Source organism: Gigantopelta aegis, unplaced genomic scaffold (genome assembly GCF_016097555.1).
Source record: "Gigantopelta aegis isolate Gae_Host unplaced genomic scaffold, Gae_host_genome ctg3829_pilon_pilon, whole genome shotgun sequence".
Classification (NCBI taxonomy): domain Eukaryota; kingdom Metazoa; phylum Mollusca; class Gastropoda; order Neomphalida; family Peltospiridae; genus Gigantopelta; species Gigantopelta aegis.
In genome coordinates this window covers 9,229-18,352 of record NW_024533535.1, presented here as the reverse complement: position 1 = coordinate 18,352, position 9,124 = coordinate 9,229, and the positions used below count along the sequence as shown (strand labels likewise).

The following is a 9,124-nucleotide window of genomic DNA, read 5'->3' as shown; positions in this document are numbered from 1 at the left end:
TTGATAGAAATTGTTTTATAGATATAGTGGTAATAATGATACTTATATCTGCCAACCAAAATGTCTTGAATATGCCATATCCATAAAACCAAAACTGTTTCGTGGAGATACCTTCTTGTGGGTGTATGAGAGGAGAGAGAGAGGAGAGAGAATTATAAGTCCACCATTTTTGTTTTTAACTTACAATAGCATCTGCAGCAGGAGCTCCATCAAATATTTCTCCTTTTGTGATCTAAAAAGTGTTTAATTACATACTATACTAATAATATATTGTACTTCAACTAATGTCTTGTATTTTTGTAGAGTACCAAAGTCACTTTCATTCAATGTCTCAATCATACGAGGATTTATATCTCTTAAGAGTAATTTGAAACAGGATTAGTATCCTCTGATATACCTAAAAAAGAGACAATACAATATCAAGTAGATTAATCTTCAGTAACAAATGAAACAACTAACAATCTCATAAAATTAGAATGTTCAATGTCTAACATCACAACATCCTCTACTTCAAATGTTGGTGAAACTAAATTTGTTATAGTGTTACAATAAATTAGAGTTCATTATATCAGCCTAATCTTTTAAAGATTTGATAATCACACCAGTTATTGTATCTTCCTTATTAGTTTACTTTTAAATACTACACGAAAAGCACCTATAATTAGAATAGAAAATTGACACGTTAAAATAAAACATATCCTAGTCTTCCATTTTTTTAAATTAAGAAAAAAAGATTAATGACATTTGCAAAGTTTGCCTTGTAAAAATTAATACATTTATTGTAAATATTCTAGATGGTAGCACAACGTGGTACAAATAATTAATATCATATAAATCTTAACCTAAAAATAATGATTTATTAAATGGTTAACTTAATCATAACATAAAAGAAGAGGTGTAAAGATAATATAACAATTGTACAAAAGCTATTAATTAATAAAACATTAAAGGACACTGCAATATTACAAATTACACATGATGCTATACACCCTCTACTAATTATTTACCACACCTTCTTCTATGTTATACACAAACATTTGTGAATGCATTGCTATAATATTATAAGCATGTGTGTATTCCTCATCAATAGAAGACTTGACACGTGACAATTCACAAAGCTATTCATTGAAAGCACTACTACTACTTGTCTTCTAAGAGCAAACTCTAGTGTATAACAATAAAACAGCTGTAAAAATTTGTGAAAACATTGCTTCTCAGTCTATTGGCTAAAATCAAGTATATATTACTCTCGAATTTAGTAACCAAATGAGGATCATGTGTCTTCAAGTTATTAATTCATTTTTTATAACTAGAAGGTATGTGTGAAGCTTGCTTCCCTCACTCACGAGTTTCCCTGGCATTGCAGTACGTTCAGGTATGGCCCACTTCCCCTTTATTTTTAAGCAATATCGTAAAGAGTTGGATAAACGTACTCTGTGTCAGAGTAGTTTCCAATGAGAATCTGTAAGCCCAAAGTATAGTAGCCATGGTCAATATAATGTCCCAAGTACGGATTTAAAGACTAATACTATATATTCAGGCAATATATAATAAAATTGTATGAAAAGTGATTGTGGTGAAGCAAGTTCAAAGTAGGAATGGAAGTATAGTCCACACAGTAGCCACAATCACTTCTCAGTGTAACAGCTAAGATCAAGTGGGAGTGCTTGACTCAAGGGACCTGTGAAATAGAAGCACACCTAACAAAACTAAGATTTGTCTTAAATTCAAAAAATCGTTTAGAAAGTTTTGTGCTTAGAGATTTTACTGAATCTGGAAAAGAAGTCATCAGCTGACCATATAATTAATTATCTCTAAAACTTAGACTTGTTTTATTCTGCATTTGTTTGTTATGTATTGTTTAGTCTGTTATTCCCTTCTGCTTTTCCAAGGTGGTTAGGCTGGCAACACCTACGTTATACTTTGCATTTTGTATAACTTTCTACTTTTACAAAAAGAATGTTTTCAACTGTTCTTTTGAGTTTAATCATTTGATTTATTGAGAGGTGATCAGGGGATTGATCTCACTAGGCCCCTCCATTGAACTCTTTTTCTCTGGTTGCCCCATTTTCATTAAATCAGGAAGAAAAAAAACATATCATTCACTAGTAAGAGAAGGTGTCTTGCTTTCTCTAGTACTTTACATATATAATCATGGATCCAATACCTGCTGTCCATTACTGTGAATCCAACAATACCTACTGCTGTTTCCACTCCTGTAAGCTGTGAATGCAGCAATATCACTGCAGTTTCCCTCTTGGTCTCTCATGTAAGCCACAAAACCAGCATTATCAAGAAGAAGGTGATATCTCCCCAATTCTAACATCTACAATATAAGCATATCTGAGTTCACAGTCACTCTCAAGTAACATGATCAAACAATGTTTTGAATGTCCTACCTGCAAACAGATTGCTGAATTTACTCTTCTTGAAGTAGTTATTTCCAGAAGTTACATCCTTAGGAGACCATTAATTCACATGTTATTAGAATAAAATATCTGTCAGATGGAAAATGACATTAACAAAACTGTTTCAAATTACTACATAAAAAACACTAGGAACAGCCACAATAGACAGATCTGACAGATCAACAATTGGTTTATCCCAATGTGAATTTGAAAGAAAAGTCTCAGACAACACAAAAGAAGCCAACATCTATCTGAAGCCACTGATAAAAGAGACCAGGAGGCATCATAAATCAGCTCCAACAAAACCTCCTTCAGAGGAGGCCATAAATTAAAATTGTTAGAAAGGTTCTTTAAACTTTAATCCAATCCTCTTTATAACCTTTATTTTGTTCAACAAAGATCTCAACACTAATAAACTCAAATAACAACAAACCCCGTCAATCCACTTAATCATATCACTTCTGGGAATCCTTCACCATCCAAGGACAACAATCAATATAATTAAGGTACCTCAAACTCACTAAACATAATGGAACCTAACAACTCCAAAAACTCTTACTCCATACAGTAATCCTTTGCCTTCCAATGACACCACACATGAACCTCTCCACCCTTTCAATGAAGGCATACAATCCCAAAATAATGAAATGGATGTATCACTAAATCACTAATCACTAAATCATCAACAAAATCCTGGAGGAAAAACAATGGCACAATCTGATTCTTTGGTCAATTTAATGGGTGAAGTACTCAATAAATTCATGCCCACATGAAAACCCTAACCTCCAACAACACATTGGCAAAGGAGAAAAAGAAGACAACTAGATGAATCAGACACCTAAAGAACATATTCTGAAACCCTTCCCTCAAATCCTAATACTCAATAAGTAATACTTAATTTGCTACCCAAACAAAAACAGTCATGACAAGAATCAGTAAATCACATCTAAACACAACTTGCCCAAAATGTAAATCAGTGCAAGAAACTCTAGGTCATGTACTAAAGATATAGCAACATGGCTGCAAGATTAATAAATCTACACCCAGTAGAACTAGGACAAAAATTTTAGAACAAAAGATCTCGAACTTCTCAGGAGACCTGAGACCAGACCCAACAGTAAAAAGTAAAGAAACATATCAAATTACCATAATTGATATGACCATCCCTTTGAATCAGACAGTGATGTTTTCAACAAGGCTAGAAATGAAAAACAACAAAAAATGCTTATCACTAGTCAATTGGTTTAAAACCCAACTGTATGTTAAACATGTCACTTTTGAAACAGTCATCATCATAGCTCTTGGCTCATGAGACCCACAAACAAAGAAATACTAAAAACTCTAAAAATCATCAAAAATATTCCAGGATATTCAAATAAATATGTGTGACAGATACTATTAAAGGCTTACTAAAAACATAGAAGTCTAAACCTTAGCACTAACTCATAAATCGCAGATACTTTAAACTGTTTCATAATTATTTCATTTTGGGAAATTGTGCCCTGTCTTTTTATTATGATATATTTTCAACTGTTTTTTAAGTTTAATAGCATGAATAAAGATCATGTATTCTTAAGCTTTAACCCATTTTTTCTACTAGGAATAGTTTGCATGTGAAGCTTGCAACCTTCAATCCACGGGTTGCCCTTGTATTACAGTACCTCCAAGTGTGGTCCATGTTTCTTTTATAGAGTAGAAACTTTCAGATAACAATTCTAGAATAAAAATTAAAAGCAATATCTTAACAGGATGTATTAAGAACATAGGCACAACAATACTCCATTGTGTGTAAATTAATTGATCAGTCAGTTATCGACTCTTTTTTTCAGTGATGTACCCATAAAATTGTGGGTGTATATTTAAAGAAGTTGATGAAAGCTATCTTAATGGGAATTTTGGAATGGTATATATATAAAATCACAAATGTTGTTTTCGTATTTGATAACATGTAAACTATTTCTCTAGTTACTTCTCTTTATTTCTAAAGATAAAATATGGATTCAGTATTGGTTTAAAGTCACAATAAAATAGTCACATACCTTCATACTTTGCCTCAATTGCAACAGCCAGATCATTTCAATCTAAATGACTTAAAGCATCCAGAAATTTCTTGTAAATAGTTACATCACCTTTGTTGACCTTGTCTATCATGCATTTAAGAATGTTTTTCAAGGCGGTCTGCATTTGTATTTCCACATTTCCTGTCTTGAAACAGTCTTTGTAAACATCTTCTGAAGGATTTCTTCAGAGTAAAGTTTTCTTGCTAGTGTAGAAGAGTCATAGATGACTCAGTAATAACAACAGTAGGTTTTTTAAGAGCTCTCTGTGCCACTTCAGAGAGTATAGTACTCCTTATGTCAGTGGTCATGCTAGATCTGTATCTGTTGAATAACTTTATATAAATTATAGAGCTTTCTTATAAGGTTTAGCTAAAAATTGAGCTATCAGATGTTGCTTTTCTTGATTTTTTTAATCAAATCATGCTTTGTATGCATATAGTTTGTGAGATTGTTAGCAAAGTTTTCAATATATAATTATATAAATATATTGACTGTTTTAACCAATATATAATTATTTAAGTTGCACATAATACAATAATGGGTACTAGTATATACCACACAAATTTAGGTATTAGTACACTAATTGACAAGTCATGTTTGTTCATTATTACATATTGACAAAAGAATTTTGCGCAAACATGTGTATGAGGGATGTTAGCATAGATTATAAATTAAGACAACCTTCCGAACCATATGAATGCATGGCCTTTAAGTGAAGTCATAGTATTGAAACTATATATCCTGTAGATTCCACAGTAATTATAATTAGTAATGAAAACATGCAGCATTTTCCTTAATGCTTTTAATGATAAATGTATTATATAGGCATGTGTGAAACCAAAATGATCATCAATTAGTTAATAACTTAATGCTTTAAATATGTTATATCATCATAACTCATGACCATTTTTGGCAAAACTCAAGAATATAGTTGAATATAAAAGAAGCATGGATGAATGACATTAGTTATCTCTATAAACTTTCTATCAATGTTATGATAAGAAACAAGCAAGGGGTGGGTATAGTAGCATTATACCAAGGGATTCATAGTTTGTTCTTACAATAACACAGCTGTGCATTGTTAAAAAATTATTTTTATTGTAACCTTTATCCTTATCTCTAGATGCACTACCAACAGCCCTCTCAAGATATTTTATACGATCCCATGAGTTTCAACTGATCACTGTGACTATAAAGATTTTTTTAAATGTCAATATTAAAACAATAACCTTAATGCTGATGATTAAAAATTTATAAAAGCAGTGAATCTTTTCTCCACATCAATAATTTTGTAATAACTGATGACCCACCGTCCAATTACTACAACTATTTAGCCTGTAAGTATGTGTAATGTATATTAGTGACTAAATCATAACAACTGATGTGATAATATATAACATAGTGTATTTTATATTGTTTGACTAGTTTATTTTAATGTTTAATGATCATTCTGTTATTAATTTTCAATTTTCTCTTTCTCCTCGTCAATAATTTTGTAATAACTGATGACCCACCTTCCATTTACTGCAACTATTTACAATGTCAACAAATGAATAAAATGTAACTTAATCACATGCATACATAATTATGATAATCTCTTTGTACATGTGCATATGTGGTTCACACTAGCTTAAATTTGTTTTTTTAACAATAAGAATGTGTCTAAGAAAGTGATTAAAAAAGATATAACACTCTATTTTTTCTGTCTTTTCTACTTCTCTCAGAATATATTAATGTTATCACATAATATTAAGAGGCAATGCTATATACATGTAAATTTTTCTGACTAGAACTTCTTAATCTAGTAGCATTATGACTCTACCTTTCAATGTCGAGATAATACTCCTCAATTGACTCTCAAATGAAGTTATTGTTCCTTTAGTTCTTCTTCATTGAGCTTTTTTCATTCTGTAACTTAGTAGCATATTCTTCCATCAATGCAAAGGCACCCTCAGACACAATGTCTTCTATAAAATAACATTAACATTTTCTTTGTTTGACATGTAAAAATGATTTTGTAACTAACTTTGTTAGGATTGCTTTTAATGTGTCAATATCTTCTTGAGACAACATTTAATAATTTGATTAGCTTTTCCACATGTTGAATAAGTGTGTCAAGATCATCTTTAGATATTCTCCTTCTGCAGGATGGCCAAAGTATTTATTTCGTATTTCATGGAGCTCATTCACTGCTTTCCATTCTTGATTAATGAGTAGAGGGCCACCATTTACAGCATCAAGTTTTTTTTTCTCGCGGCAACAGATGACACAACAAGGATACATCCCACTTTTCAACATCCCCACTATATAGAAGCTGATTATTTCTTTGTTCCTAAAAATTAGGCTCCACACCTTTGATTTGAGCCATTGACCAAGACTTGTCTGCCCACAAAGAGGACTAACTTTTTTCTTTGAATTTTTTCCTCAACACAGTAGGTATGTGGTCCACAATTATTTTGAGTGGTATATAAGAAGTTGATGCTGTGTGTTGCTGAATTAAAGGCAACTACTCAATTGATTAACGTTAACTTACATTTCTGGGTCAGTTGGAGATAGTGAGGCCATTCTTAAAAGCTACGCTGTTTAGAAGTCAAAAAATATGTTTAACATGAATTATAACAGCTCTGTAAAGTAATCGTACCATCAGAATTCTGCCGCAATCAGTTTACGAAAAACGGATATTACTTGGGCCATAGTATCCGGTTGTAACTATTTTTACTTTATATATCCCTCCTTTAAGGTAAAAATATCTGAAATTTTTTTTCAGCTTTTTTTGATGCAATCATGTAAAGATACTTGTTCTAATAATTGATCATGCTTTAAATTTTTTTAAACCCTAGTACTTTTGCAGAAATGTAGTTGATTCCTTAATATCTGCAATGCTTGGGGACGTCAATAATAATATTAAAGACCTAGAGGGATGGCTGAAACTTTTGAAAATTAAAGATGAAGTTAATTACTACAATTATACGGGATGGATTTTATTCTACAATAATATTTGACATTTTTACAAAGCTATAAAACTTGCTTACTCTAATCACTATTATTATTATATGTTATACAAATCGTACTAAAAAAAATGCATCCGTAAAAAGTATTAAAAATTCATTATTTTTCGTTCTTGAACTTGTCAGCAGGTTGTTACATTATCCATAGAATCAAAAATCACAACAACAGTATCTAACAGTGCAAAATTCGCCATCTTGATAATGAATAATCGATTTTCATTAATTAAAGGCATTGAATACACTAGTGTCAGGTTATTGATAAGTGACTTTCGCGGGGTTAGAATAGTTAAATATATTCCGATTTTTTATTATTGTTGTTATTATTGTTATTAAAGCGTGGTCTGCTTTGAGATGAGGCACATAAGACTGCGAACAATAATAATAAGAATGATTGCATTAAAAAACAGCTGAAAAAAAATTCGGATATTTTTACCTTAAAGGAATGATACAGCGTATTAGAAAAGGATAAAAATAATAACATCGGATACGCTTCTGCAACATCCTTCTATGAAAAGCGGATATTTCTATGAATACGATACTAAACGTCATTCATTTCCTTTATTACTTACTACTTGTATCCAATGCTACTTAAGGAAGTCACACCTACTTTGTTTGGTAACCTGCAGGGAAACATTATGATTAGTGACAGTTCTATACATGCATGATTTTGGCAATAAACTAGCCCTCATCACTTTTTGCTTTTAGAGTGGGTTACAGTAATTGGTTTGTGCACGCACACGTGTGTGTGTGTGTGTGTGTGTGTGTGTGTGTGTGTGTGTGTGTGTGTGTGTGTGTGTGTGTGTGTGTGTGTGTGTGGTGTGTGTGTGTGTGTGTGTGTGTGTGGTGTGTGTGTGTGTGTGTGTGTGTGTTGTGCGCATGGAATATTCCAAATGCTCCCAAAAGTTTGCTGTGTCTAAAAATTTACCTTGTTCTGATAACATCTTTGTGTTCATCCCTATTGTTGAACAATAATTATATATATATGTAAGAATTACAATATTTATTATCAATTGTAATCATCACATGCATGATCATTGTTACATATTTTCCATGTTTTAGTGACTTTAAAATACACATTTTGTTCCTTGAGATCTATTATCCAGTTGGCTTTGAACACAATATTGTTTTGACTTTTTTTGTGACTATTCGCCTTTGTGAGTCTGGTGACTTTAGTTTAGCAAACAGAGCCACATATCCAGACACTCCCACTGAAGAACAGAAGAGCTTAGCCAATATTTAAAAAATACACTGGAGAGTGGAGATATTGACATAGTTTAAAGAGAGACATTTTTTGAATATGTTTTATGTGAGAGAAAAGCCATATATATTATAGGAATTAAGCTTTTGATTAAATATGTATTACATGTTCATTTCATTGGCATAAAAGCACTCAAATTTCAATCCTGCAATGAAAATAAGTGGAACAACAACAGTATTTATTTCAAATATTTGTTGTTGGACATTAGTTCATCATGCATGCAATGTCATATACAACGATGCTGAGGAGATATGTAGTGTATTATATGCAACACCAACACTCATTGATACTGGAGGTATGCATTAGAAATAATCTGTATATAATTTAATACAATTAAATACTAGATACATCACTCCAGCTTTCAATATTATATTTATCTATTTGTAAAGA

General features: G+C 31.6%; 1 non-coding gene across 1 annotated transcript; it reads left to right on the top strand.

Moving 5' to 3' along the window:
* Positions 1-1,206: 1,206 nt before the first annotated feature.
* LOC121392439 lies at positions 1,207-1,391 on the top strand. Its single transcript, XR_005960494.1, has one exon. It is a non-coding gene; the product is annotated as a U2 spliceosomal RNA (small nuclear RNA).
* Positions 1,392-9,124: the final 7,733 nt, after the last annotated feature.